Here is a 27,032-nt window from a genome sequence, read left to right as displayed (position 1 = left end):
TAGCCCAATGACTTCAAACTTAGTGATTTGAAAAGACACAGACATTTATCATCTCACTGTTCTGTAGGTCAGAAGTCTCCCTGGGCTAAAATCACTGGCCTGCTTTCCTTTCTGGGTGCTCTAGGGCAGAGTCCTTCCCTTGCCTTTTTCCAGCCTGCACTCTTGGCTCCCGGCCCCCCTCCATCCTCAGCCCAGCTGTGGTGGGTTGAAGCATTCTGTTATCACATTCCTCTCACCTCCCCGTCTGCCTCCCTCCGGCACTTTCAAAAGCCTCTTCTTATTAGACAGGGCTCACCCAGATCATCTCCTCATCTCAGATTCTGTAATTTAATCACATCTGGGACATCCCTTTGGTAAGAAACCTCCACAGGTTCCAGGGAGTCAAGCATGCAACATCTCTGGAGGCCATTATTCTCCTTATCACGGCTGGGATGTGGAGATTGGCAGCAGACGGGGCCCCACGTGACACCCTGCCCCAGCTCGGGACAGCCACCCCTGGGGTGCTCCTGGGTCATGTGACCAGACCCCGCCCCCCACCACGTCTTCCTGACCCGTCAGCCCCACGCAGGCCCGAGGCATGCCAGCAGGGCCCCACTCTGGTGGGACAGGTGAAGACTCGACTCTCTACACCTGCCTGCTTCCTGCCACCGTCCCCAGGGTCTCTGTCCACGGATGTCCCCAGGTCGCCTCCCTGGGGTTCCGGTACCCGCCCCTTCCTGCCTTTCCTGCCTGTCTTCTCCATCCTTCCTCGAGATTCTCGCTGCTGAGGCTTTTCCAATGGTGGGTGTTCTCCCAGGCAGCTCAGACCCCCTTGTCCCCCAGACTCTCCTTTTTGACCTAAAAGGCTCCAGTGTCATCCTCTGCGGCCATCTGACCCCCTCAATCCTAGACCACCTCACACACGCACACACGCTCGGCACCACTCCCTCGGATCCTCAAGCCACAGGGTCCTCGTGGCTTCTTCTCATACATCGTTTCGTCTAGGACAGCCCCACTGAAAGTGCCGGTTTTCTCCAGCCCATTTTGGCCAGGAGGAATTTTAATCAAAAGTCCCCATTTGGTTTTGAGAAGGACTTTTCTACTTTTCTCCAGGAAAGAATTAGAGGGTTCTGGTGATTAAATGGTCTGTGGTAGAATGTTAGTCCTTGACTAAAGTGGCTGAATGTAAAAATGAAATAAATGTGTTCTTGGTTTTTTTTTTAATCCCTCAAGAACATTGTTGACCATGATGGAAAAACATTCTGATTTAGCCCTTAAGTATACGTATGAGAATTGAGGTTCTGCAAAAATTCTCCAGATACCTCCCTTGATTTTGATAACTCTTGTTTAAAAAAAAAAAAACCAACCCACCATAACCTCAGATACCGGGCTTCCCATATGGCATTAGTGGTAAAGAATCGGTCAATGCAGGAGACGTAAGAAACTCAGGTCGCATCCCTGAGTTGGGAAGATCCCCTGGAGGAGGGCATGGCAACCCACTCCAGTGTTCTTTCCTGGAGAATCCCATGGAGCATGGAGCCTGGTGGGCAGGCTACAGTCCACCAGGGTGGACTCTATAGGGTCTGATCTCTATAGGGTCACAGAGAGTCAGACACAACTGAAGTGACTTAGCACACACGCATCCAACCTCAGATACTGTGTGTGTGTACATGTGTGCATTCGAGCACCTCTGTATACATACAGACCAGAAAGCCTAGTGACTTGTTTTATAGAATCCAAATCCACTAAGTCACTCTTCCCTCAGGAACCTGGGCTCATAGGTGGTCCCATATTCCCCCAGCACCACCGGGCTACCCCCCCCACTAGACCCATGTCCAGCATTCACTTCTTCCTGCCGGCAAGACAGTGTTTCTCTGGAAAACAAGCGACAGCCCCTACTCTGCTCCCTAGATGATACCGGGTGATACCAAGACAAGAACTCATTGGGGTGAAAGTTGGGAATTAAATGTGAGACTTGACAAGGCTTCAGTCCTGACGGGTTTACAGGTGTGTTGGGAATGAGTCGTGTCCAGGTGGCCAACGGGACTCTGCTTCGGTTCAGCGGCATTTACTGAGGCCCTCCTATGTGTCAGCTAGGCCTGGTCCAGCCCACAATAGAGACAGGCAGGCCCTACTGCTGCAGTGCCTTTCTGCAACCTTCTGTCTTCTCTTGAAAAGTAAGACACACTTTCTTCCTACAGCCAGACTCACTTGCATCTGGTATCCCTCCCACCCAGGATATAAAGTTTTAAAATTTCCAAATCTGGTGGATCTATATTCTGGTTTTGCTGTTTGGTTGTGTGGGGTTGTGAAATTATATTTCACTCTGAAAATTCTGGGAGGAGGAGAGCCAGCTGCAGACAGATGCTTTCCCTGCTCCCCACTTTCTGGGAGGGACGGTGAGAGCCGGGGAGCCCCCTGTCAGGGTCTCCATTGCACCTCCTCCTCCAGCAAGTCCTCCAGCTTACCCTCCCTGCCCCGCTCCCTGCACCAGCAGCGACCCTTGGAAAGTCAGGGCTCTGAGACAAGTCACTGAGCGAGTCTGGGGAGGGGGACAGGGAACCTGTCTCGGAGTTTGCCTGGATGGCCTGAGTGGCCTTTGCCTGTGTTGACTTCCCAGGATGGGGACCAGCAGTGGGCTTTTGATGTGGTCATGGGAGGGGTACAGGGCACACAGCCCCTGCCTCTGCATGTCCAAGCTCAACTCGTACTGCCCTTGGCTGAGCCCGCCAGGCCTGCAGGCGCCAGGCCCTCAGCTGCTGTTCCCACCTGGGTCCCAGCCGCGCAGCCCTCCTTGGCTTCCCTGACCATGCTTCTGATCGTCATACAGGCCCGGCCCTCTGCCTGGGACACTCTCTCCTGCCACCAGTGTCCCCTTCACTTGGCTCACTCCCCAACATCCTTCAGATCTCTGCAGACAGTGCCCTTCCCGCCAAAACCTTTTCTGGCCACCAAATCTCTCTTGAGCATTGGCCACTGTATGTAGTTTTCTCTTTTAGAGCTGTTATTCAGTTCATATGGGCACCAAGCTGCTTGAGGGAGGAACCCTAACTCTTTGTTCACAGTTGAATCCTGGGGCTGCCAGCATAGTGGGTCCTTGGTGAAGCTTTGGCACAAGTGAATGAAGGAAAACAAGAGAGTGACTTAGGATCCAGCCCACAAATGAGGACACTGACTTTGTTTTCAAAAAACAGATGGTGATTTCAGGGCCCAGGGGCATACTGGGGGGACCTCTTGGTTCTGACTCTGGGCTTCCCTGGTGGTTCAGTGGTAAAGAATCCGCCTGCCAATTCAGAATACTCGGGCTTGATTCCTGGTTTGGGAAGATCCCCTAGAGTAGGAAATGGCAACCCGCTCCAGTATTCTTGCCTGGAAAGTTCCATGGACAGAGGAGCTTGGCTGGCTACAGTCCAGGGGGCCGAGTCAGACACACACCTGAGCAACTGAGCAACTCGGTTCTGACAGCATCTGACATTCTCCCTCGCTTTGGGCCGGTCTCTTCTCTCACTGGGAAGCTGGAAAGAAATCAGGACTGGATTTGACGGCCCGGCATTTGTCTTCTGAACGTGCCCGGCTGTGTGAGTCATCTCGTCATCTCCTTGTGGAGGGAAGCGATCTGAAACTCGACAGGTCAATTGACGCGTCCAAGCGAGAAGTAAATCACACTGCACTCTACCTGGCGCTCCTTCCCGTCCCTGGAAACGCCCGCCTTCATGCAGCTCCCCTGGAGACGCTGCTCAGAGAGAAGCGGCCCAGGCTCGGGCAGCCATCACCTCAAGGAGAATTAACACCATGCCATCAATTCCAGAGGCAGAGAGGGCCGGTGGCCAGATGGCTGCGCATCGGCTGGAATAACTCACAGCCGTTGTGGGCCCTACTTTGAGGAGGCCCCTGTTGGCCCCAGGTATAAATCAGCAGTTCTGCCGAGAGCCAGCAAATGGGTGCCTTTGTGGGTGGGGGAAGGGAGCCTTCTTCTTGGGAGTCTCGTCATCGTCGTCGGAGGGGTCGAAAAGCACCTCCACAACACCTGTCCTCGACTGGGACCGAGCCCTGGACTAGTTCACAAATGGGCGGAGAAGCCCACGTCCTTGTCCCTGGCGCGATCGTGAGAAGCGGCTTTCAGCCTGGCCATTGGAGGAACATGACACCCATTTTCATGCTGCAAGCCTTAACTGGATGGTCAGAGGGCACATCTGTGGCTTATAAAAAACAAATGGTGTGGCGACTCTCTGAAGGAGAGCGATCACTCGCCTCAGATTGAGTCCCCCGAGAAGGGAGTTGCCATCAAGGCGGAGACAGGCATCACAGCCTCACCCGGGGCCAAGTCCCAGCCCTGTCGCTCTCACCACAAGGCCTGGGTTGCCCTCTTCATGTTTACAAGTGTCTGTTTTTCCGTCTGCAGAATGAGGATAAGTAGGCCCAACCACATAATACACGGCTGCAGAGAAGATTTGGTGAGAAAATGCATTTAAAACCACCTAGTGGACTTCCCTGGTGTCCCAGTGGCTAGGAATCATCCTCCCATCCAATACAGGGGACGTGGGCTCCGTCCCTGGGCAGGAAGGTCCCACATGCTGCAGAGCGACTATGCCCGTGTGCCCTGGAGCCAGTCCTCTGCGACGAGCAGAGCCACCGCATTGAGAAGACAGCGCGCCGCAACCAGAGAGGAGCCTTGCCCACTTGCCGCAACTAGGGCAAGACCGCAGGCAGCAACGAAGACCCAGCGCAGCCAAAAATTAATTAGTTAATTAAAAACAGCAACAGCAATCGTTCAGCATAGCACCTGTGTGTTACAAGCCCTCGGCGGTCACTACCCTGCTGCAGTCCTGGGTTGCTGGACCCAAGAATAGTTGTTGACTCGTAAATGGCTTCATCTCACAGTCTCTGGGGCTCTGGTCCCAGGTACTGTGAGCTGCTTCCTCTGAGCCAGGCTGGGCTGTGCCATGGGAATGACGCTTCTCCACGCCTGGACACAGTGAGGATATATTTCCTGCTTGTGCTCCCTGTCCAAAGGGGTCAGCGAGGAACCCTGCTTCTCTCATCCCTCAGAGACTGGGATGACAGAGGCGTCACAGCTCTGTGGCTGCACCACCTGGTATCCACCCCCTCCTCACAGGGAAAGGGCGAGGATAAGAGAGAGCTGCTTCAGCCAGAAGGGCGAGCATTCCGCTCACTGTCCCCGCAGCCTCACCCAGCTGCCGGAGAGTGGGGAGACGGTGCAGCGAGTGTCTGGGCCACGCTGGTGGATGCATACCCTCTGCCTAACCCTCGGGACCTCTCAGTTCCACAATGGCTTCTGGGGTGTGGGAGATGAGGAGCACCCAGACCCCCCCCCGTCCCCCCTCCCACTCAGCCAGGAAGAAAACTGAGGGACTGACACTGAGGGAGAAGCAAAGACCTAAGCCCACAGGGAAAGGGAAAACCTCAATCAAGGCCTTGAGTGATTTCAAGATGTTAGTTGGCAGACTCTGGGCCTGTCTGAGAGGAGGCAGGCCCACTGGGGAAGTGTGGTTCATTTGCAAATGATCATGTCCCTAAACCATCACTGTTGCTGACTGATCATCTGGCATCAGAGAAAGCTCCAGAACGGCTCCCCCAGCACCACCTCCAGAGAAGAGGGAGGCCGGCAGGGCACAGACACTGCCTGACGGCCTCGGTTGGCCACCCCTACAGGGGCCTCAGCATGTGTGGACGGAGCGAGATAATGACACGGGTAGCAAGGCTGAAGCCTGGGAGGGAAACGGGGCTGGAAGTGGGTGTGGACGTGAGCTTCAGTGCCTCGCTAGCTCCTGGGTCCCCCTCCCAGCTCTGCCACTCGGTGGCCATGTGCCGTGGGTAGTGACGCCACCTCTCAGGCCCTCTGTGATATAGGGAGAGTAATGAGTCCTGGCCGCTCGACCAGGATGTCGTGAGGATGAACCGAGATAACGTGTGTCGAGCGCAGAGCCACCATCTGTTGAAAGTGCACTGTTAACTGTTACTGCCGTTGGTGGTGGTGAGCTTGTTTTTTTTTGTTGTTGTGTCCCACTCTTTTCAACCCCGAGGGCTGTAGCCTGTCAGTCTCCTCTGTCCATGGGATTTCCCAGGCAAGAATACTGCAGTGGGTCGCCGTTTTCTTCTCCAGGGGCTCTTCCCGACCACGTGCTTGTTTTGGTCTGGGAAGCTTCTTTGATTTCTGGCATGTATGCACCAAAGCCAAGAATAAGGCTCGGGTGGGGGGTCCCTGGGCTCGCACCCTGGCCTGACCGTGGGGGCCGTGGATGCAGAGGTTAGGAGCCGGGCTGGGTCAGTTCCCCTTAGCTCACGTCCCCACTTGCTGTCGCCATGCCCTGGGCAAGTGACTTCATCTCCCCATAATATGGGAACAGTAACCGTTTCCCCCTTCTGAGGGGTTCTATGAGGATTTGGCAAAAGGATCCATGTCGTTTTCACGTGCTTTGCTGTAATGAATACCTGGGATGGGAGCTCAGCAGTAACTAATTTCCCTGCTAAGACTTAGCCGAGACGTGTGGCCCTCACTCAGATGGTGGCCGTTCCTGAGTCACTTTACACCAGTGCCCCAGAGACAGCCTGAGTGTGGGGACACGGCCCAGGCTCTTACCTTTACAGAGCCTCCTGTCGTCTTTTAAATCAGTGCTGTGCTGTCTCGTCCATTCAACTCCTGTCCACCGCCTCTCAGCCGAGGCATCGGCTACCAGTCCTCCCCACGTGGGAAGTATTCGGGTACCACCTCAGAAGAGTTTGCCACATCAGAGAACCAACTGTGTTATTGTCCATTTAACCTTTTCCTTTGAATCCGTTCACAGTAACTGCATCTCAGGGCCAGGTGGAACAGGTTAGACAAATCCTAGCTTTTACCAGAAATCTTGGGATCCACAGCTCAGTGTATATTTTTTTCACTACACATGAAGATAAATATATCAGATTGGCCAAAAAGTTCATTCATATTTTTCCATAAGATGCTATATAAAATGACTGAAATAGAATAAGAGAACCCTCTCACGTCCCCCAAGGCCTGCAGGACCCCACCTGCCCTGGTCAGGCTCTGACGGCGTCAGGAAGTAATGTTCCCTCCTTCAGGCTCGGCTGTGATTTTCATCCCACAGCGGTGGGGTGGTGAGGCAGCTGTAAACCACACTTAATATTCAATACCGTCATTTTTAAGAATCTGCTTGGCAATGCAGGAGACACGAGATGTGCATTCGATCCCTGGGTCAGGAACATCCCCTGGAGAAGGAAGTGGCCACCCATGCAAGCACTCTTGCCTGGAAGATTGCATGGACGGAGGAGCCTGGCGGGCTACAGTCCATGGGCCCACAAAGAGTTGGACGTGACTGAGCGACTGAGCACAGCGTCATTTTTAATTCACGGAATGAACTTGAGCTACTTATTTTTTCTTTTATATAGCCACCAATAGATGTTCATTTTGGACAGATTCTGTTTGGTGGAGCATTGGTTTTTGGAAGGCTGGATTTGAGTAATACAGTGGGATTCAATCCCAGATTTCTTTCAGCCCCAGAGAAGAAAGTTCTATTCTTGTCTCAATACTTCTTCCAGGGAGGCAGGGAATGTATACAAACAAATTAGGTGTCACAGTCACCAGGGATACATATTTAAAATGCTGGTAAACTAGTGAGGAATTTGCATTTGTTACCAAGTTCCCCGGGGCATTGGAGGTCCCCTTGCATGGGCTCACCAAGGGGCGGGGGACCCAGGGTGGGGGTGGGGGAGATTCTTGTGGAATCTTACCTCTTCCAAAGAGGTTCAGTTCAGTTCAGCTCAGTTGCTCAGTCGTGTCCGACTCTTTGTGACCCCATGGACTACAGCACACCAGGCTTCCCTGTCCATCACCAACTCCCAGAGCTTACTCAACTTGTCCATTGAGTTGGTGATGCCATCCAACCATCTCATCCTCTGTGGTCCCCTTCTCCTCCTGCCCTCAATCTTTCCCAGCATCAGGGTCTTTTCTAATGAGTCAGTTCTTTGCATTAGGTTGCCAAGGTATTGGAGTTTCAGCTTCAGCATCAGTTCTTTCAATGAATATTCAGGACTGATTTCCTTTAGGATAGACTGATTGGATCTTCTTGCTGTCCAAAAGACTCTCAAGAGTCTTCTCCAACACTACAGTTCAAAAGCATCAATTCTTCAGTGCTCAGCTTTCTTTATAGTCCAACTCTCACATCCATACATGACTACTAGAAAAACCATAGCTTTGACTAGATGGACCTTGGGGGTTGGGGTAGGGGAGATTCTTGTGGAATCTTACCTCTTTCAAAGAGGTAGCATCCTCATTTTACATCTTTGAGGCCTGTAGCTCCCAGAAGTCCTGTGACTGGCCCAATGTTGCACAGCTAAGATGCAGCAGGCCCAGCCTGGGGACCCCGGCTACCTGACCCCCAAGACCTCTTGCTTTCTTCTTCACAGCTGAGGCAGAGTCAGGCGGACCTTAGCCAGAGGGCAGAAATGTCTCCTGTTCAGGGACTTCTGCTAATGCTCATGGCTCTTCTCCATGTACCAGCCTCAGCTAGGAGTGGGTGGGGGCCTCGATGGGGTCCTAGAAAAATCTCAGGGGTGTTTTCTTACATGCAGTGAGAGCTGCTGCGAGAAGGCCCGCAGTGACCCCGGCTGGGCAGGCTGAAGAGGCCCAGCGCTGTCGGGGGGCTTGTTCTCTGATTCGCAGCCTCAGGCTTGAGGGTGTGCCCGTGACCCCGGCCATGGTCAAGACCTTCTCCAAAGGAGACAGAGGGGCTGCTAGAGCCAGTGCTCCGTGCACCTTCTTTCCAGGGGGCTGGAAATGTTGCAAAATCACAGCCTTGGCCCTGGTTGGAAAATGAGCTCATATTTAACACCACCTCTGTCTTTCACCTACCTGTCCTGCAAACAGTCCTATTGTTGAGTCTGTAATTCCGTGGTCTTTTTTTTTTTTTTTTTTGCTGTTTAAGGGTCATGACCAAATAGGCACTTCCCTGGTGCTTCAGACGGTAAAGAATCCACCTGCCAATGCAGGAGACATGGGTTCAATACCTGGATCGGGAAGATCCCCTGGAGAAGGAAATGGCAACCCACTCTAGTATTGTTGCCTGGGAAATCCCATGGACAGAGGAGCCTGGTGGGCTACAGTCCATGAGCGACTAAACTGAGCAACTAAACCACCTGGTGGTCCAGTGGCTAAGACTCCGAGCTCCCAATGCAGGGGGCCTGAGTTCAATCCCTGGTCAGGGAACTAGATCCCACATGGTGCAACTAGAGATCCCACATGCTATGACTAGAGATCCCGTGTGCTGCAACTAAGACCCAGTGCAGCCAGATTAATATTTTTAAAAGAAAAGAAAATAAATCAGCAAATAATACAGAAATGCATTCATGTTGTTAAAAAAAAATAAAACAAGAGCTCAGACAATACAGTGTATACAGTGAAAAGTGAAAGCATCCTTTTATACCCAACCTCCGCCCCCCCACCCCTGTCCTGTGGCCCCTCCCTGAGCCGTCAGCCTCTCCAGCAATAACTCGCAGCTTGGTCAGGGCATGTCTCCTCCCAAACCCCTTCCTCTGCACTGATGCACATTTAAGTTCATACTCATAGGCACCAACTTTGTCTTGTTCATCGTCGACCCCCCAGCCCTGGCACGGGGCCTAGCAGTTAGTAGGCATGTGGTAACTATTTGTTGAATGCATGACCATCCTTGTAGCTTTTACACAAATGGAATCACGCATATCTCAGGCCGCAGCTTGGTTTTTGCAATTAAAACTGGGGCTTTCCTGCTTTGTGCTGGGAGGAAGTCCTTACTGTGAAATCCCTGTGGGGGAGTTAGTACCTCACTCTGTACAGTGGCATCTATCAAGTTGCCCTCCTCAGAAGCATCTGTACCCATCGGGCCTCTTGCTGACAGTGTAGGGGGTGCACATTTCCTCGCCCCTCGCCCTCAAGGACCACCATCAGCCTTCTGCGCTTGTGCCAGTGTGGTGGGCAAGGGCACAGCCGTTGGCTGAGCACCATCAGCCTGGTTAGAGAGGCAGAGAGCCTGCAGAAACTCAGCCACCTCGGCGGTGAGCACAGCAGGGCGGCTCACCAAGGAGCCAGGGCTCAGCTCCCGGCTTGGATTCAGCCCACCCCGATCCCCACAGCACCCCCCACCACCCGCAAACTGCTCCGTTTTCCCCATCCCCATCTTCGCTCTTCGAAGAGACTTCCGGCACTTGGAAGGCCCACTCCTCCATGTGCGCTCAGGGGGTGCGCAGCTGTGTCCGCTCAAACCTCCAGCATCCTTCACACTCGGAGTATCTGTTTAGACATTCCCAACCCTCTGCTTGGCAGTTGTTTATTTTAAAATAGTCTCAGAAATATGTTTGCTTGGTTATCTGATTCGTTGCCAAACCCCCATCTCATAAAGTAGTGCGTCCCCCGCGTGAATTCTGGTTCCGGAGAAAAACCGCAGAAGAGGACCTGCCTCACGGGACTAGAGCCGCGTCAGCCCCATGGGCGCCCCATCAACATTCACATGGCTTGAAGGAGAGCCTTCAAAGTGTTTTACCTTTTCCCTGTGTTTGTGGATTCACTAAATGACCCTTAGGGTCTGGTCAGGAAAGGGACCATGGGGGACCCGAACTGAAATTCTCACATGACAGATGTTCTCAGGGAGCAGAGGATGATGTCTGTATCTAAGTCACTTCAGTCGTGTCCGACTCTGAGACCCCATGGACTGTAGCCCGCCAGGCTCCTCTGTGCATGGGATTTTCCAGCAAGAATACTAGGGTTGGTTACCATGCCCTCCTCCAGGGGATCGTCCCAACCCAGGGATCGAACCCACGGCTCTTCCGCCTCCTGCATTGGCAGGCAGGTTCTTAGCACTGGCGCCACCTGGGAAGGTCAGGTGATGTCTGAGAGCATTTCAAACAGTGCCGCAGGGCCTCTGCATCCCCTCAGTGGGCTGTTTTATTTCACCATCTCTTCTGTGACTCCCCAGCCTCCTGCCCATCCTGGCCCACTCTGGCAGCCCCTGATCGTCGGAGGCACCCATGGACTTTGTTTTTAAAAACCACCAAACTCCTTTCTCAGTAAAGTCCTGAGCAAAACAGGTTCCCCTCTTATGTTTATATCTGCCCCGACTCACACGACAAACTGTGATTGGTAACTGGCGTAGAGAAAGATATCACTTATTCCAAAGGGTGAAAGGGAAGTTGTGTGTGGCTTTCAGTAAAAAGCTCACTGCCTGTTCAGTGTCAGCCACTCCATGAAGAAGGCCGGCTTTGTAGGCGTGAGAGAGCAGGGCTGAGAGGCGAGAGCCCGCCTTTGGAGGCTGGAATTCCAGCCCAGGCACTTGGGGCAACAGAATTGTGTGCCCTGGGAACCCCCCCCCCCCACACACACACCTCACCCCAACCCCAACCCCAGGGCTCAGAGTCATCATCCCCGCCACCTCTGCAGGGCAGTCAGGAGGTACAGGCACCAAAGAGGGAGGGCTCCTGGCCCAGCGGCAGGGAGACATAGAAGGGGGTGCCGAAAAGCCAACCCCCCCATCCCTCCAGCCTGCCCCACTGGTCAGCAGGGTGGCTTTGCAAAGACACTGAACAAGAACATGAGTTTCCCTTCATCTGGAAAAGGAAGATAATTGTCAGGAAGGCCCTGAGCACGGTTCCTGAGATAGCAGGCTTCTAAGGAACACCAACCAGCATTTTACGATTAAGGCCACAGGGTGACCTGCTAGGCTTCTGGTAACTACGCTGCGCCCCAGGCGCGCCCAGAGCTTTTCCTTCTAAAGTACCCACTGCTCTCTGCAGGGAAGGTGTGTCCTGAGCAGGGGTGCCTCAAACCCTGGCAGGCAGTTCTGAGCGATGTCACCCCCGACTGCCAGGAGTTAGCTTGGAGGGGACACTTACCCAGGAGCCAGCTGGCACCCACCGCAGGGTCTGCTGGGGCCTGGTGTGCAGGAGCCCTGCATGTGTGACTGAAGGGAAACTTACTCAGTAAAAACACGCTGAATCCAGTCCCTGCTCGCAGGCATTCTCAGCATTTCCTTGAAAGTGGATTTGCAAATACAGATTTGAATGTAATTGATTCCAGTTCTCACCCCCCAGAAAGTTTGGTTTTCTTTCTTTCTTTTTCTTCCCTTCTGAAGAGGAGGGGCTCCGGTGTCAGAATCTATCAGGGTTTGAGCCCAGAGTCTGTTTTCTCTTAGCTATAATACCTTGGACTGTTTCCTTAAACTCTCGGGACCTCAGCTTCCTCATCTGGAAAACAGGGTTGTTGGGAGAATTAAATTACTCAATTATGCAGCAAGTGCCTGGCCTGTAATACGATGCTTAGTGCATGTCAGCTGCCGTGACTGCCCGCATTGTCATGACCGCGGCCCTCACTCCAGCTAGAGACAGGCCAGGGGGCAGGCAGGCAGCCTCTGCAGAGTGCAGAGGTTCACGAGGAGCCAGGACATGGACGTCCTTGCCTGGTGCATCCCTTGGGACTTATCCAGGGATCCTCGGTCTCCAGAGTCCCCACGCCCCTAACCCTGTGGCGCTATGGGGGTCGTGCCAAGAGGACCTTTCCGTGAGCTCAGCTAGACCTGCTTGTCGAGGGGAGAGAGGCAGCAGCCTGACCTGGGAATAGGGTTCTCTTGTCATCTCTTACCCAGAGCCTGGGCCCTGAAGCCAGGACCTCTAGGGAAAGAAGCCTCTATCCCTTAGCCAACGTGCGTCCATGTCTCCAAAACGTGTGTTTGAGTATTCGAGTGCATCGAGTGCAGTCGTGTCTGACACTCTGAGACCCCATGGACTGTAGCCCGTCAGGCTCCTCTGTCCACTGCCGCCTCCGAAAGAGCAACTGACACAGCCTGTGGTGCTCAGCCAGATAAACAGCAGGCTCCCGATGCCCTGACGGACACTTTGGTGATTCTGCTCAGACCGGCTTGTCTCCCTCTGCTCTGCTCCCCTTGGTCAAAGGAGGCGGAGAGGGATCCACTTCCTGTGTCTGCGCTTCCTGGCTCTAAGGGGCCCCCACATATGTGTCTCTCGGAGCAAACTCATTTCTGAAGCCATGAGCATCAGTCATGCCTTCAGGGTAGGGTGGAAGCCCACCAGGCAGAGGGCACGGATGGGTAGAGACAGGCAGGGCGTGCACAGGACTGAGCAGAGTGCAAGGTGGGAGAGCAGAGGGCACGGGGCAGGTATGGCAGGGTTGAGGGAGGAAGCCCGTCAGAAGAAGAAGGAGTTGAGTTTTGAGCACAGGTGTGACACCCTTGGATGTGTGCTCCAGGAAGTTCCTGCCATAGCCACTGTCACGGGCGATGGTGGGGAAGCAAGAACACAGGCGGGCAACTGGTGGAAGGTCCCTCTCGCTGGACGTGGAGCGAGAGGACGATGGCTTGAACCAGGGCAGCCATGGGATGCGGCTGAGGGCCCAGTGGGTATCGAGGGTCCCTTGGCCTCACGACCTGTTGGAGAGGGTGAGGGGGGCATGCGTGTCCTTGGGTAGTCAGGCAGGTCTCCTTGGCCACATGGGGCCACGGTGGTCTAACTCTGTCCTCCTTTGTAACAGTGGCGTTAGGAAGCAGGACTGACCCCAGTCTTCCAAGTCAGTGGTTCCCCAACCTTTTTGGCTCCAGGAACTGGTTTTGTGGAGGACAGTTTTTCCCTGAACCAGGGGGCCGGGGATGATTCAGGCGCCTTATGTTTATTGTGCCCTTTATTACGATTACATCAGCTCCACCTCAGGTCATCAGGCATTAGATCGCGGAGGTCGCGGACCCCTGTTCTAAGTGACGCCCGTGTCCCCACGTCTTCTCCGGGGTACTTCCTGCCCCCCTCCTCAGCCTGTGTCCTAAGGAGGCAGCCTGTGACAGGCCCTGCTGCTGTGTCACCATTAGGTGACAGAAGATGCAACCCCTGGGGGCTCAGAGGGAAACTGAAAGGTGTTGTGAGTCAGGGCTTCCACAGGCTTGACTCAGAAGCTGCGCGCGCGCCAGTCCCAGCCAGGCCCTGGCCAGAGACGTTTCCAGCTCCTGTGCGTGATTACAGTAAACATTCCGGAGGCCCCTACCGCGCGCCCCGCCCCCCCCCACCAGGCCAGGCTTTACCTCCAGGTGCGAGGTTGTTGGGAAGAGGCAGAAGGTGTATGCTTGTGGCTTAACGGGCCTCTGGGCACCAGCTGCTCAGGCGGGTGTGTGTGGGGGGTGGGGCCGAGCCGCCGGGGAGACCTGCCCTCTGAAGTCTGAGGTCTTTTGCAGGCTCCACCTACCCCCACCCGACCCCCCCATCCAAGTCCTAGTCACCACAGCTGGCCACATACACCCGGCATTTCCCTTCTTGAGAACTGACCTCTTGTGTCTTGTTTGCATCTCAGTTCTTTAGAAAGAATCTTTCCCTTTTTTTTGTTTTTTTATCTTGGGGGCCCTGTATGCATGACTGGGCTCCCCTTGCCCAAATATGTTTATTTCCCTATTGCCCCTACCGTGGAGATTATAATAGAACTCAAATGTGAAAGATTAGCTTTGCATGAATTTTACGTGAACCATATTTAAATCAATGAAGTCTGGAGAATGAAAGCAGTGATCCTCATTGCAAAGAAGCGGGGGGCCCACTTAAAGGGGCCGTGGGCCTTTAAAATCACCCCCTCCCTGTCAGGGGTGGAAAAAGTTGCCTTCCCCCACCCCAGTGGATCAGCCACGAAAAAGCAAGTAACCTTTCGCGGCTCTGGGCTTCCTCGGTACTCTGGATGCCTTTGAAGTTTCTACTTTCTTCTTGTGATCAAGCAGAAGCAGAGTGAAAGTCAGACTTTCCATGACTCGTTTCTTCTTTGAACAGTTGCTAATCTTTTTTTTTTTTTTTTTCAAGTTGATAATCTTTCAAATGACATTCAGTTTCAAATGTGTGAGCTTGGGATCTTTGATGTAAATAGCAGGAAAAAGTGGGCGGTCATGTTATGGACCGTGGAAAGCCTGCCTATTCTCAGCTGTGCTTTGTGAGCAAAAACCAGAGAGAAGGGAGACGGGAAGGAGAGCAAGTAGCCGAAAGGAGAGAGGAGAATGAACAAGAAAGGACGAGGGGAAAAAAACAACAACAACAAAAGAAAAACCCCGCGAGGGACGAGGCCGTAGGAGCCCTGGGCCCGGCCCGGCCGCCGCGCGATCTGGCTCTGGTCCAGGGCTCTCCCCGCCCCCCAGCTTCCCTTTGACGGCACCTGGCTTCTCTCCGCAGCCGAATCTGTCTCACGGGGAACCAGTGAGCCTCGTGGCCAGGCTGTTGGCCACACGCCTCCGGATAGTCAAACAGGATAGAAGCCTGAAGCAGGGCAGTGGCGTAAGATTGGCACCAAATGGGCCTATGCTTTGGAAGTTAATATTTTTTTATTGACTTATAATTACACAAATACTGTACAAATACCCTGTCCTTTTAAGACAATAAAACCAAGTCGTTCCCGTGCCTGTCCCTCCCGCCCACTTCCCCAAGGTAACAGACGACAGTTGAGCCTGTGTGCCTCCCCGTCTACCTCTCAAGAAGCACCTGGGGACCTGCAGGAGAAATATAGGACCACCAAAATTTTTATAAATGTCTTTTATTGTAAAAGTGCCATCAGTTCATGGTGGAAATTTTAGGAAATAGAGAGAAGCTTTTATTTTATTTTTTTTAATTTGGCTGTGCCTTGAGGCACGCAGGATCTCCCCCTACCAGGGATCAAACCCGTGATCCCTGTATCAGGAGTGTGGAGTTTTCACCACTGGACCGCCAAGAAAGCCTCAAGAGAAGCAGCTTAAAAATCAGTTATATCTGTGGCCGATTCATGTTGATATATGGCAAAAATGATCACAATATTGTAAAGTAATAATCTTTCAATTAATTAAAAAATTAAAAAATAAGTACATTTTGTATTTCCTTAAAATAAAAAAAAAAATCACTTATAACCATACCATAACCCAAAGATAACCATGAGTTTGTTTTACAAAAAAACGAAGTCTTTCTGTGCATGCTGTTTGGTGACCTTCAGACCCTATGGGCACACGTTTCCATGTCATCAGTGCTCTTCTCAGCATGCTTTTCGAGAGAGGGTGCCTGAGACTGTTTCTACTGGTGCATGTATGACTATTTTTTGCATTTAAATATTGTGTCCTCTGTAGACAGTTGATGCTAATTTTGTACTTATGCAAACGATGCATTGTTGTTCTTTAGTCGTTCAGTCGTGTCGGACTCTTTGCGACCCCATGGACTGCAGCTCACCAGGCTTTCCTGTCCTTCACCATCTCCCAGAGCTTGCTCAAACTCATGTCCATTGAGTCAGTGATGCCATCCAACCATCTCGTCCTCTGTCGTCCCCTTCTCCTCCTGCATCAATCTTTCCCAGCCTCAGGGTCATTTCTAATGAGCTGGCTCTTCGCATCAGGTGGCCGAAGTGATGGAGCTTCAGCTACAGCGTCAGTCCTTCCGATGAACATTGGAATAAAGGCAACAATGCAAAGTTACCTTTTAAAATAAAGTTAAAAAGGAGGGACAGGAACTTCTCTGGTGGTCCAGTGGCTGAGATTCCACACGCCTAATGCAAGGGGCCAAGGTTGCATCCCTGGTCAGGGATCTAGATCCCACATGCTGCAACTAAGACCCAGGGCAGCCAAATTTTTTTTTAATGGAGGGACAAAACTTATCAAATAAATATCAAATAAATGGTACAGATGATGGTACAACCATGGAAAAATCTCCAGGGCAGTAAAGAAATGACTACAGTTTAAGAAACACTATTTTAAGAGTATTTTTTAAAAACTGCCTATGTTAACACCCCATCATGAGAGACTGCCAAGATTTTGTTTCCTTTTATCCATGAGTTTTTCATTTCTTAAGCCCTCTCCTCCCATACACACACATATACACATCCTCCCAGGTTTGAACTTCCCGGTAGTTGAATCTCTGTGGGGCCCAACAGACTATTCTAGAAATGGGCTTGCAGGCTCAAGCTCAGTTGGAAGGTTTCCTTTCCTGTTGCCAAATTTTCCTCCAGGAAGGCTGTAGCAGTACAGGCAGCTGGGTCAGTAACCAAGAGCTGTTTTCCTGATTTAAAATCACAGCTGTAAGTAAATGCCTCTCATCCACTTACCAATCCCCCCTCATGCAAACGATTTAATCAGTGTCCTCACCTTGACAGATTACATTCTTTCTCCCTGTGTTCTGGGGGTCTCTGTAAGTGCTTCTTAATATTTCCATTGTGCATGTTAATCTTTAATTAGAATTTGATGTATCAGAAATATTTTTAAAAGGCTTAGCTCAATTAACTTCATTCCCTGCTCTGTTATTTGACATCTTTCTTTACCTGAACCATTAATGGCAGAGAGTGCTGACCTACAGGACTGAGTTCAGGGCTCTTGTAATTAACTCCTGAGGACGCCGTGAGCGATCCATCAGACCCCGGATGGCATTACAGCCTAACCTGTCTCGTGGTGTTTTTTCAACGCACCTTCCATGTGCCTAAGGCACCCGCCCCACCCCCACACCCCAACTTTCCAGTCCTGTTTTGTGAATGGCCTGAAAACCTCTTGCCCCAGGGTCTCAGATTAAGATGAAGGAAAGGATTTTGTGATTCATTTTGGATTAAGAATGGGCTGCAAGTTTCTTTTGTTTTAATAGCAGGATTGTAAGCCTCTTCATCGTGGCCTGGTTTACCATTGGTCAGGGTGTGGTCTTGGCCAAGTGTGGTCCTCAGCTGGACCAGAGGGATGAGGAGGGAGCGTCTGCCTCCTCAGGTGATGCTGGGAGGCAGGGATCTGCTGACTGCTGCAGAACGGTGCTTCTAGTGCCCAGGTCACTCCCTGTACCAGTGAAATCAGGTGTGGAAGGGTGGCAGCCAAGTTGGTGATTTTAAAGATTCCCGGGTGATTCCACATGAAATCAGTCCAGAGTTTGGACATCACCGCTGTAAGGTTAAATTAAACCTCTGCGGCAGGCTCAAGCAGGTAACCAAGAGAAGGGTGCTCAGTACTCACCCCTCCAAAAAAAAGATGTCTGGACCTTTCCTTCCCAGTGTTAGATATGGATGAGTAACTTTCCAGTTCATTGGTTCCATGAGTGCCGAGCCTCATGTGGAGGCCAGGACATTGAGAACGCCAGGCGGTGGACACCAGACCCGGCTTCTCCTTGGAGGCCTGGCTGCAGAGAAGCAGGCGACCCACGAGGACTCCCCGCCCAGGGCGAGATGGAGATGCAGAGCCTGTCAGCCTTAGGGTGCCTCCGCTGCACAGCGCCGTGTGGACGTGTCCTCTGTGGATCTGCAGGGGCCGTGGTGGCCGAGATGACTCATGGGCACTAGCTCTCACGTTGAGAGTGCAGGTGGCCAGAGCATCCCATTGCTTCCAGTCAGGGAGCTTCCAGGCCCTGGGTCACTGTGCCTGGGGTCACCAAGCTTTCCTGAGAAGTCATTCTTACCCAGAGAAGCTGCCAGAAGTGAAGAGGGGCCGTTTCCCACAGTCCATACATGGTCAGCTCTCTGCTCTCCCTTTGGGTCCGTCTAGCCGAGAGCCACTCATAGCCATCTAAATTTCAATTAATAAAAATAACCTTAAGTAGGAACTTCCCTGGCAGTTCAGTGGTTAAGAGTACACGCTTCCTATGCAGGAGGGCGTGGGTCTAATCCCTGGTTGGGGAACTAACATCCCACATGCCACACAGAACGGCCAGGAAAGCATTAAGCAGGACTTGGTGGTTAGTGGTTAAGCATCTGCCTGCCAATGCAAGGGGCACGGGTTCGATCCCTGGTCCAGGAAGATTCCACACGCCAAGGAGCAGCTAAGCCCGTGTGCCTTAACTACAGAGCCCCCGTGCACAGCGACAGGAGAAGCCACTGCAGTGAGAAGCCTGCACACTGCAGCTGGAGAGTAGCCCCCATTCGCCTCAACTAGAGAAAACCCGTATGCAGCACCAAAGACCCAGAACAACCAAAATTAAATAAACTAATTTTTTTTTAAAAACGTAAAGCTAAAGATTCTGTCCCTCTGTACACAAGACACATTTCAGGTGCTCAGTAACCAATGTGGCTGGCACAACAGGGAGTGAAACTCTTCATCTTATTTTCATTTAAAGAGCAACACGTGACAGCACAGATGAAGGACATGTCCATCAACCCAGAGAGTCCTGTGAGGCCAGTGTAGGCGATGAAGTCAGCAAACAGGGAAAACAGAGGTCTCGGAGTCTTTCAGAATCCTGGCTCTGTGTTCACCCTGCTGAGTCTCAAGAGCCCCCCTCTGTGGCCTGGAGGCAGGAGAGGCAGTGATGATCACAAGGATGTGCTGTTTACTGACCCTCTGCTTGTGTAGTCTCCAGTGCCTGGGAGCTCAGTGCTGTTATGACCCCTCTTTACAGATGGGTAAGTGGAGGCCCAGAGCCTGTTTTGCACCCAACCCACGGCAGGAGGCAGAAATGGTGGAGCTTGTGATTCTCGCCAGCCGGAGCTGCAGCTGGGGGGTTAGAGGCACAGCTCCTAGAGCTGCCCAGTGTCCGGCAGACCTCCGCCGCCTGGCCGTCTCCTCCTCTCCTCAGCCTGTGCCTTACTCTTATTTCCGGTGGACAGCCTGACCAGCTCCCACATGAGAAAAACACTGCCCACGTTTTCTTTGCTTTTCTTTTTCCTAACAGGTTTGAATCTGTAGCATCTTAGCTCCACAGATAGGCTCCGTGCATCAGGTTCAGAAAGGCATGGGGATGAGGGGGGCACTTCCCTGGCGGTCCAGTGGTTATGAATCTGCCTTCCAATGCAAGGGACATGGGTTCAGTCCCTGGTCGTGGAACTAAGATCCCACATGCCAAGGAGAAACTAGGCTGCTGGCTGCAATTACTGAGCCCTTTCACTCAAATTGTGGTGCTGGAGAAGATTCTTGAGAGTCCCTTGGACAGCAAGGAGATCAAACCAGTCAGTCCTAAAGGAAATCAACCCTGAATACTCATTGGAAGGACTGATGCTGAAGCTGAAGCTCCAATGCTTTGGCCACCTGTTGTGAACAGTCAACTCTTTGGAAAAGACTCTGATGCTGAGAAATACTGAGGGCAAAAGGAGAAGAGGGCAGCAGAGGATGAAATGGGTGGATGGCATCACCGACTCAATGGACATGAACTAGGGCAAACTCCAGGAGATAGTGAAGGACAGGGAAGCCTGGCGTGCTGCAGTCCATGGGGTCGTAAAGAGTTGGACAGGACTTAGTGACTGAACAACAACTGACTCTCGAGCCCGAAAGCCACAGGAGAGATCCCATGCACTGCAACGAAGACCAATGCAGCCAAATAAATAAATATTTTTTTAAAAAAGTAAGTTATGGAGTTCTCAGCCCCGGCCATGCTGTAGTAAGGAGGTTGGTGTGTGGGGTGCCCAGCTCCTCAAATTCTCTGCTTCCCTGCCCCCTATTACCCCCTCCTACCATCCTGCCAAAACCTCTGTCTCTCTTAACCTTTCCCTTTCTTTCCCTGCTGGTGGATTGCCTCTGCCAAGAAACCAGCAAAGCAGTTGAAGGCAGTGACGTTCATGCGACCTAGCCAAAACAAAGTCACTCAGCTTCAGCTCCAAGAACAGCTGAGTCTGAGCACAGGCAGTCAAACCTGACCAGTCCGGATTCATCCAACTTAGCTTAGAGTATGGCCCACAGAGTCTTTTCACAGGATTGGGGTTTGGTTTTAAATGGGTTTAAGTGTGCAGAGGAACTTGGGCCTGGCTCACGGTGCTGAAAATCGCAGTGGCACAGCCTCTGGCAAGTGAATAAATGCGAGGTCTCGGTTTTCTCACCTGTAACCTACAGATAATAATACCTTCTTCGTGGGATTGTTTTGAGTGCTTAACACAGAGCCAGGTGCTTATTAAAATACTCAATGAACTGCATTTGTTATGACTCAAAATTAGCACAGATATGCATTTGCAAGTGGCACCTTTTAAAAAATTGATGTATAGTTGATTTATAATGTTGTGTTAGTTTCTGGTGTATGGCAAAGTAATTCAGTTATACATAAATATATTTTTTTACAGATTCTTTTCTGTTACAGGTTATTATAAGATATTACATGTAGTTCCCTATGCTAAACAGGAGGACCTTGTTTTTATTTTATATATAGTAGTGTGCATCTGTTCATCCCAAACTCCTAATTTATCCCTCCCTACCCCTTCCCCCTTTTACTGTAAGTTTGATTTCTATGGCTGTGAGCCTGTTTGGCCAATAATTTCATTTTTGTCTTTTTTTAGATTCCATGTATGTGATAACATATGTTTGACTTACTTCACTTGGTATGATCATCTCTAGGACCGTTCATGTTGCTGCAAATAGCATTGTTTTATTCTTTTATGGCTGGGTAACATTCCATATATGGGCTTCACTGGTGGCTCAGTGGTAAAGAATCCTCCTGCCAATGCAGGAGACGTGGGTTCGATCCCTAGGTCAGGAAGATCCCCTGGAGAAGGAAATGGTGACCCACTCCGCTGTTCTTGCCTGGAAAATCCCATAGGCAGAGGAGCCAGGCGGGCTACAGTCCATGGGGTCGCAAAGAGTCGGACACGATGAAGCGACCGTAACAATGACAGTCGCATCTTCTTTTCCCTTCATCTGTCAGTGGATACCCACGTTGCTTTCCTGTCTTGGCTTTTGTCAGTAGCGCTGCTCTGAACATTGGGGTACATGTATCTTTTCGAATTAGAGTTTTCTCCAGAAACATGCCCAGGAGTGGGATTACTGGATCGTGTGGCAACTCTACTTTTAGTTTTTTGAGGAACCTGCATACCGTTTTCCATAGTGGCTTGCACCAGCTTACGTCCCCACCAAGAGTGTAGGAGGGTTCCCTTTTCTGCAAGTGAAACCTCTGAATAGTCTATTTGCAGGATTTACAAATGAACGTTTGAAAAGAGTTTCTTTATAAGCAAGTCAAGTGTTGCCTTCTCATTGTGTAAGCACACTCTCTACTAATAGATTTATTCAAGTTATTTGTTTATGGTCTGTCTGCATCCACCAGATTGTGAGCTGCAGGAAGGGGAGGACCTTCTTTTTCACCCTGCATCCTTACTACCTGGGACTGTAGCAGATACACAGTAAATATTTGTCAAATTAATAAATAAAGGAACGATTGGGAAATCTTGTTAATTTTTTTTTTTTTTTTTCATATTCTTGGTAAGTCCTGTTTTTCATGTATAAGTTTCAGACTGGGTCTTAATTATAAACTTCCCATTAAATTCCTGAATTAAGCTTCAGTAAATAACTGCAAGCAAAACCTTCAGTTACCATGACAATATTCCCTGAATCTGCAGTTCCGGGTATCTGATTATACTCCTTGGTATGGCTTTAATAAACAGCCCTTCCTAACGGGTTCCCCAGCTCCTTCAGCCACGCCGTCCACCGCCCTCCTGCCTTGTTCCACCCACTTCAGCCACCGCCCTCCCCCCCGAACCCCCGAAGGACAGAAGTCTCCCAGACACCTTCCCCCTGGCCTCTGACCACACAGCTCACACACTTCCCCCTGCTGACTATAGCATATCCTTCAAGTCTGTGAGGACCCACTCGTCTTGAAAGACTAAAAGGAATGAGGGAATGAATGAAGGAAGGAATGAGTCTCCCTTCCTTATTTTGTTCTTCATGAATTTAACAGAGTAGTTCATATTCTAGTTTACTTTCAACAGAAGAGAAAACTCACAGGGGAAAAGCAGTTGAGATTCTTGATACTTAGCTCGTCAGAAACACAGTTCAGTAGTTTAAAAGAAGGCCCTGCGATTGGATGCCTAGGATCATACAGAGTTAGCTGATAAGATTTAGTTTCATATTAATGGCATCACTTTAAATCGTATGCTTTGCAAGTGTTGTTCTAGTGCCAAAGGTTTATCGATACTCCACATGAGCACTCGTGATGAAAAACGGATAGCAGGCACTTTGGTGTGTGAAGGATACAGCTTTTGTTTAAGCCCAAAGGTATGGCTCGTCTCCACCAGAGGTCTCCCATATTTTACTGTTAATGTTTGAAGTATACTGAATTCCCACCAGCTAATTAAAAATCAGACTGCTATGCCGGTAAGCATTCACTCTGTGAACTAATTTCTGCCAAACGGCCGTAAATGTGTCCCCTGGTATGAAATTTAGACGTTCTTTCCCATCAGAAAAGAGGCGTGTGGTTTAGTCCCAACCTCTTTGTTGGAGAGAGAAAGAAACCAAGGCCCACTTGGAAAGGTCACGTGTCCTGACCGAGGCCACGCAAGCTTCGTAAGTGCCCAGCTGGGGTGCAGACCCAAGGCTCTTCTCACTCTCAGCTCTCTGCTCTCACCAAACCCTGAAGAATGCTAATTCTGTTACTCCTACATGCCAGGCACTATTCGAGCACTTGACAAATACCATCCATTCTCCATAGCTGCAATACTAGAGTACTGTCATCACCCCATTTGATGAATGAGGTGTCTGAGGTCCAGAGGGTGGGCAGCAGCATGCCAAGTTCCCACGCCAGGCAGTCTGGCCCCTTCCTCTTGAACTTCACCACGAGACTATGCTATCTCAAAGGACTAAGACCCAGAGAAGAGAAAGATGTAGAGAGAAAACCCCAGTGATGGGCCAGGGAATGCATGTGGATGCCCCTCCAGCCTTTCTAACCAAAATCAGGCAAAGAGCTTGATACCCCGAAGGACTGGTGACAAGCGTGAGGCTAGAGACAGGCCATGAAGGGTCAGATGTGAGAGCAAATCACAGAGGAACCCGGGAGCCCTCCACAGAGAGATGGTGGCTTGATTTGGCCTGAAGCACCGCTCACCACCTCCGCTTGGTCAATTTCTGGGCTTCTTTCAGAAGTTTTAACTTCATCTCCTGTAGGAAGCCTTCTGTGCCCCTGAGCTGTGCTGGTGGGCTTCTTCTGGCCTTCTGCAGCCCCTCGTCTTTCCCTGCTGTGGCCCTCGTCACTGTAATGTAATGATCACTTGTCCGGTCTCCCCCACGGAACCCAGGAGCCCCCGAGGGCTAAGGCTTGCCCGTCTCTGTGGCCGCCTTTGCCAAGGACAGGGTCCAGCTTGGAGGCAAGTGCTTTAGAAATGTTGGAATGAAAAGTCTGAGACAGTGAAGGGGAAAGAGGATAGAAATGATTCTATCTGCAAGGCCATTTCTTTGTACCAGTGACCCCTCTTGAGAGGAGGGTCCTGGTTGGATATTAGCAAGGTAGAATATTCCCTACCCAAGAAGGGCCTTGAAGGTCAAGCTCAGAGCCGTTGACCAGAAGTCCAGCTGGCATCTGTGGGTGCCCAGATCCCCCACAGATGCCCGTGTGACGCCCACCTATGCCTTCTCCAGGGGTGCTAACAGGATCAGCCTCGGCACTTTTAACACCTGGGGGAACACTCCAGGTGAAGTCCTCTGCTAGGAGCACTGCCCTCCCCTCACCCAAGGAGGGAGGGTCCCCCAGGCCAGGATCTGCTCTCTGCAATACCCCCGTGACTTTTCTGAGGAATTGTCATAAAGAGGAAATCTGAAGGAAAGAGAAGATTTGGCCCTATCTTCAGGAACCTTCTATCCAGAGGGAGAAAGGAGATGTGCCCACATGACTCATGCACAGAAATATCACAGGCCTTTTTCTGTGCTTCCTGTGCTCCTCCCAGCATCCCTATGAAGTAAGCGGTATGTTCATTTTCCAGATAAAACCAAGGCTCAGAAAGGTCACCCAGAGCAGGGCCCTCCTGCATCCCTGTCACCAAGTGCCTGACACCCACTTGGTGGAAGAATAAAAAGACGAAGGGAAAGGCAGAGCCTTGATTCCAGCCCAGGGCAGCCTGACCATATCCTGGGGAGGGGGCCCAGAGCAGAGAAATCTCGGGGGGCAGGGGGCACCAGGGCTCCTGAAGCCCCGGGTACCCTCCTTCATTGGCTGCAGGCCTTCTGAGTTGGCAGGAAGGAGAAAGCCCTGCCAGCACTCGATTTTGTTTGTCAGGCCGGTACTTGGGGTGCCTGGGGAAGAGCTTAGGTATTCAAATCTTTTCTTGGAAATCTCAAGTATTCCATTCAGCCGCCTCAGAGTTAGGTAACTTTATTTACTCATGCTAAACAGGGCCATCTTCTGAGAGGAAATTATGCAATGTCCTATGCAAATGTGGCATTCTGGAGAGAGAGTGTCAAGATAAGCATGGTCGCCGGTGATGCGCTGTAAAGATCAGATCGCCCGGCCTCTGGTGGCAGGCTGCGTGTCACTTGATAAGGGGATATGCCATGCTCTACTTGGAATCGCCACTCACTTGGATTCTGTTTCTGGTAATTACGTTTCCACCAAGTCATCTATCTGTGAACTTTGTTGAATTGCAAAGAAGGAACAAGGAATAAAGCATTTGCAAGTTGCACATCCTCACGTCGGCTGGAGCAGTCAGAAAAGGAGATGCCCCACGTGTGTCTGGACATGTGGGAACAAGTCAAATCCTTGCCTTGCCCTTTGTTCTCCCAAGGAGGGAGTCTCTTGAAATTTCCCGAGGGGGAAAGGTGAAGACAGGGGATGAGTTTTCTTGACCACTTCGTGAAAATCAGTCACATTAGTTTGTTCAACAGGACATGTGCATACCAAGCCAGAGAGAGGAAGTAACCGTGGAGAACCCATCCTCTAGAAGCAGGTGGAATTGAGTCCGAGCCCAGCGCCGTCCCCAGCCTGTGGCCCTGGCCTCCCCAGGCCTTCAGCTCCTTGTCTGAAAATAGCAGTGTGCCCTTCTCCTAGGTCACTTAACAGTCACCCAGGCACCAGTCCATCACTGCTTGAATAGTTGCTGACAGGCGTATCCACCCATATCAACAGAGTGTGATGTACTGTCCTCAGTGGACCTGAAATCCGCTGGGTGATGTTAAGATACTACAAGGATAAGAAATGCTACATGGGGCTTTCTTTCCTGGTGGCTCAGTGGTAAAGAATCCGCCTGCCAACGCAGGAGACATAGGTTCAACCCCTGATCTGGGAAGATCCCACATACCACGGAGCAACTAAGCCCATGCACCACAACTGTTGAGCCCTTGCTGTAGAGCCCGGGAGCCTCAACCAGAGAAGCCTATGCCCTGCAACTCGGGAGTAGCCTCCGCTTGCCGCCTCTAGAGAAAGCCTGTGCACAACAACAAAGACCCAGCAGAGCCAAAAATAAAGTGTTAGAAAGAAATGCTACAAAGAGCACTGCAGGTACCCCTCACACCCAGAGTCTTCCTATTATGTTCCTGCTCTTCAGGGACTTCCATAGTGATCCGGTGGTTAAGACTTCATGCTGCCAGTGCTGGGGGCCCAGGTTCAGTCCCTGGTCAGGGAACAAGATCCTGAATGCCTCCCCTAAGACCTGATACAGCCAAATAAAAGAAGCAAACAAACTACTAAAAACGTTCCTGCTATTCAAACTCAAGAACCAAATAGATTTTCACAGCTTAGGCTTAGGCTGTGTCACTCAGTCATGTCTGACTGTTTGTGACCCCATAGACTGTAGCCCACCAGGCTGCTCTGTCCATGGGATTTTCCTTGCAAGAATACTGGAGTGGGTTGCATTTTCCTCCTCCAGGGGATATTCCCAACCCAGGGGTTGAACCCGTGTCTCCTGAGTCTCCTACGTTGCAGGTGGATTCTTTGCTGTTGAGCCACTGGGGAAGCCCTTCAGAGCACAGTCAGAGCCCAGCCTGACTGTGTTATCCTCAACTGCCATGTGCTTGTATGCCTTTTACAACAACCCTAGGAGGTCATTTTTTCCTTCAACATTTCCTTTTGAAAAACTTCAAGCATGCAACCAAGGTGACAGAATTGTATAAGGAACAGCCTTCTCTCTATCCACCATCCACATCCCTAAGAATGTACCCGTAAACTGCCGTGTGTCCACTTACACATGGATTTTATCCAATGCATATAGTATGTATGTGTTCATTTTACAGATCTTTACATTAAGTGTGGGGACAAGTTTGTGTTGGGTTAGAGATCACAGTATGTGAAATCAAAGGAGCTAGGGTTTAAGTCCCGATCGTATCCAGAACACTCAGCTTCCTGCCCTTGAATGTCATTTATCACTTTGTTTCAGAGGCAGAAAGAGCAGTAAAAAGTGGATTTCCAACTGCACAAGAGGTCAGCACCCCGACCCCCTTATTGTTCGAGGA

The 27,032-nt window shown here is 51.1% G+C and overlaps 1 protein-coding gene across 5 annotated transcripts in view; it reads left to right on the top strand.

Moving 5' to 3' along the window:
• CLEC16A (C-type lectin domain containing 16A) overlaps nucleotides 1–27,032 on the top strand; it is a 234,178-nt gene that overhangs the window by 130,168 nt on the left and 76,978 nt on the right. The gene's annotated exons all lie outside the window — the stretch shown is intronic.

The sequence above is a fragment of the Bos indicus x Bos taurus genome, chromosome 25, assembly GCF_003369695.1.
Source record: "Bos indicus x Bos taurus breed Angus x Brahman F1 hybrid chromosome 25, Bos_hybrid_MaternalHap_v2.0, whole genome shotgun sequence".
NCBI lineage: Eukaryota > Metazoa > Chordata > Mammalia > Artiodactyla > Bovidae > Bos > Bos indicus x Bos taurus.
Note: the sequence above shows the minus strand (reverse complement) of the source record. Positions and strands in the feature narration are given on the sequence as shown.